Source organism: Colobus angolensis, unplaced genomic scaffold, assembly GCF_000951035.1.
Source record: "Colobus angolensis palliatus isolate OR3802 unplaced genomic scaffold, Cang.pa_1.0 Scaffold172, whole genome shotgun sequence".
Taxonomy (NCBI): Eukaryota; Metazoa; Chordata; class Mammalia; order Primates; family Cercopithecidae; genus Colobus; species Colobus angolensis.
The window spans coordinates 3,102,691-3,106,259 of record NW_012114844.1 but is presented as its reverse complement, the minus strand read 5'-3'; the positions used below and the strand labels follow the sequence as shown (position 1 = coordinate 3,106,259).

The window sequence follows — 3,569 nt, the reverse complement described above, 5'->3', positions numbered from 1 at the left end:
AAGTAGAGAAAACACTTTAAAGATGGTTTTGCCTTTAGAGAAGATAAATAAGGCTATAATTGGAGGGATATGTGGATTCCAGGGATAGTTATTTTTTATATGGGAGATATTGGGGTATGTTTAATTGGTGACAGGAATGATTCAGTTGAAGGGAAAATTGTTCTTGAAGGAGAGAAATGATCATTAACAAAGCAAAGTATGAGTAGGACAGAGGGATTGGAATCCAAGGCACAAGAATGAAACTTGGCCTTGGGCAGAAGCAGGGAGAGTTTATCCTTTATGAGAGAAGGGAAGACAAAGGATGTAAGTACTGTAGATATAGGTAGGTATGCAGCCCTAGTTATGGAAAATAAGGAGGTTATATTCTGATTACTTCTGTTTTCTTATTTAAAAAAAAAAAAAAAGCTAGATCATTAGCTTAGACTGAAAAGGGGATGAGGGTGAGGTGGGAGGTTGGGAAGAAGGTTGAAGTGGTTATTCAGGAGAATGGACAAAGGAACTGACCAGAAAAATGGATAAGGCTTGCTGAGTTGCATGGTCCTAAATTAGAGCAAGACCATTGAGTATGGTTATGGTTTTATCCAGTCACATTTAACTGCATAGTTACAGATGAAAAAGTAAACAGAGTACTGCCTTTAGCCAAATTAGGCAAGTATGACAGAGGAAGAGAGGGGTGAGAGAGTGAAGTGGTTAAGCAAATGAGTGGTTATAATGATAAACCATGGAATTCATAGATAAAAATGAAAGTAAAGAAATGTAGTAGACTTAATTGATGACTGGGAGGTCCTTATAGGTCAAATAATTGGTAGAATTTAAACTAGAAGAAGTGTGGCAGAAAGATCATAGAATGGGAAACTCGAGTCAAGATTTTGGAGGTGGTGCCATTACTAATAATTGATGGCTGAACTGTGACGGAGGAAAAGAACAGAGAATAAAGGAAATCAAGAAACTGAGAGGTTAGGCTTTTGTATAAGCAGTCTACATGGATGTTGAAGTCACCAAGCATGATGATTATAGAGATAGGCAGTAAACCAATTGCTAACATCCAGTGAATAAATGATCAAAAGAGAATGGCCACAAAGATTGGGCATAAGTGCTACAAAAGGGGTAAATAGGTAGTGTAACTGATAACATTTGCTAAGGGAGTTGGAAGGCTTTAGGGAAAAAGAAAAAGCGTCGGTCAGGCAGCAGCAATGAAAAATCAAGGACACCTACCCCTTTGCTAGGTCCTATAACATTGGGGTATCAGGTTAATGAGGGATTTCTTCTCTCCTTCCCAGCACTGTTCTTCTACCTTTCTCCCCTGCTCACTCATCTTCCCAGATGACCTGTTCACAGCTGAGCACAGGAGGAAAGGGAATTTAGGGAAAGATCTTACTTTGCTGATACCCCTGTGACATCTGGAGGCTCTTTTAGGGATTTCTTGCAGTTTGGGAAACTCCAATGGAAATTTTTATGATGTGGGTGATGCCTTTCCTCTAGCCTGGCTATATATGATTCCAACTCCTGAAACCTGGCATCCAGAGACAGGCCTTGTATACATTCCTGTTAGAGACCCCACTGCCTTCCCAATGGCCCTCCTGGATAAAGTCCGTTGGGCAAAGTCTACATTCCATGCTGGTTTTCCCAATGCCCACATCTGCTGTATGGGAAACCTTCCCGAAAGCTTGACCCTGCCAGTGATGGAAGTGGCACCTATCCCCAAAGCAATTATCTTCCTCTTTGTTCTGCTTCCTGGGGTCAAAAGCCTGCTGCAACCTCCTGCCTTTAGATTTCATAGTCCTGAGTCTACTACCAGTCCACTGTGTCCCTTCAACCCTCAGAACACATATCAAGTTCTAAAGGTGAAGACCTTCACACCAAGCTTGAAGTGATCTCAAAGCATCATCCCTCTCAGCAACTCTCCACAGCCCAGGGAAGGGAAAACTGCCACAGCACTGCTGCCTCGCTCTCCAGAGATATTTTTTTTCTTTCTCTTTTAATGTTCGCTCTTTCAAATACTCCAGGAAAGTGATAGACTAAGGGATCAAAATATAATCCCTTAATATTCTTACACTCCTTTTTTTTTTTTTTTGCAGAGACAAGTGAACATTTATTTGTGGTCCTTTCTTCCTATGTGTATTTCAAGTCTTTTTCAAAACAAGGCCCCAGGAATCTCCAGATTCAATTATGTCCCTGGGCTTGGTCGACCACTGCAGGAGTCTTAGGGAGCCTTGTACAAATGCTAGAGTTACGCATTTACCAACATTAAACCCTAGGATAGAAGACACACAAAAGCAGTACTCCTTCCTTCATGGAATGTGCTGATTTCAGACGAGATGGCAGCCAATGTAGAAAATGCTGGAATTTTTCCTTGGAACTGGATTGTGATGAGAGGTGCTTGCCATGAACATAAACTACTATCTTTTCTTTGACGCTTCCTTTCCAGTTTTTGAAGATAAAGTAGGAAATAATTTTCTCTAAAGATACTCAGTAAAAATTCCAAACAAAAAAACAGAAACACATGCTTCCACTTCACTGATAGAAATTTACTGCAGTTTGGCACCTGGGTCTAGTTAAGCAGGCAGATGAACTGATGCGTTCACCCCGATAGCCAGGTATGCCCACTCCTTGAGGAAGCCCACTCTATTGTTGGTACCATGATGGGTCACCGAGAGATGGAAAGGGCATAAGAACCATGAGATCTCCTGGAAATGCTTCCCTGGGAAGGCAATTTCATGAATGAGATCTTCCAAACAAATGACACCAAACTTCCCCGGGTGCTCCTCAATCACTGTTTTGTCTGTCAGAGGGAGGGACTTATTCTTGACCTTGGCTTGTCCGCGTTTCAAAATGAGTTCCAGGACAGACATCAGATTTGGAAATCCCCAGGTCACATAAGGTTCCACTATACACAGCATTTTTAGGTTCTGGGAAGTGACTTTTACAAAGACACCAGTAAAAATTTTCTTCAGGCAGTCTTGCGATGGTTCTCTGCACCAGTAAGTTCACACCATCAAGCCTTTCAATGCGTACAACAAAGCCAAGGAATGTTTATCTGGCAATTCCAAGGTACGAGGTTTCACTTCTAGTCATCTGAGATGCACCTTGTCATGTTTCTGCTGCCAGAAATCATGTAGGAATGATTCCAGTCGCTTAAACCTGAACTCTTTTCCTTTCCTCTGCTCCTTCTTTGCCAAAAGTGGCTGCTTTGCCTGGGTGGCTTTGAGGGCTTGATAAACCTTCCCCTTTTTCAGGAGATTCTCTGGAACCAAAGAGATTTTTCTTTGCTCTTGCTCTGCCATCTTTCTAGTGTTGCAGCTACTGCTTTTTGAGACAGGGTCTCACTGTCGCCCAGGCTGGAGTGCAGTGGTGCAATCTCAGCTCATTGCAACTTCCGCCTCCTGGGTTCAAGAGATTCTCCTGTCTCAGCCTCCCGAGTAGCTGGGACTACAGGTACATGCCACCTTGCCCAGCTAATTTTTGTATTTTTAGTAGAGACAGGGTTTCACCATATTGGTCAGGCTGGTCTTGAATTCCTGACCTCAGGTGTTCCACCTGCCTTAGCTTCCCAAAGTGCTGGGACTATA

General features: G+C 42.5%; 1 pseudogene; it reads right to left on the bottom strand.

Moving 5' to 3' along the window:
* Positions 1 to 2,514: 2,514 nt before the first annotated feature.
* Positions 2,515 to 3,284, bottom strand: LOC105509264 (annotated as a pseudogene).
* Positions 3,285 to 3,569: the final 285 nt, after the last annotated feature.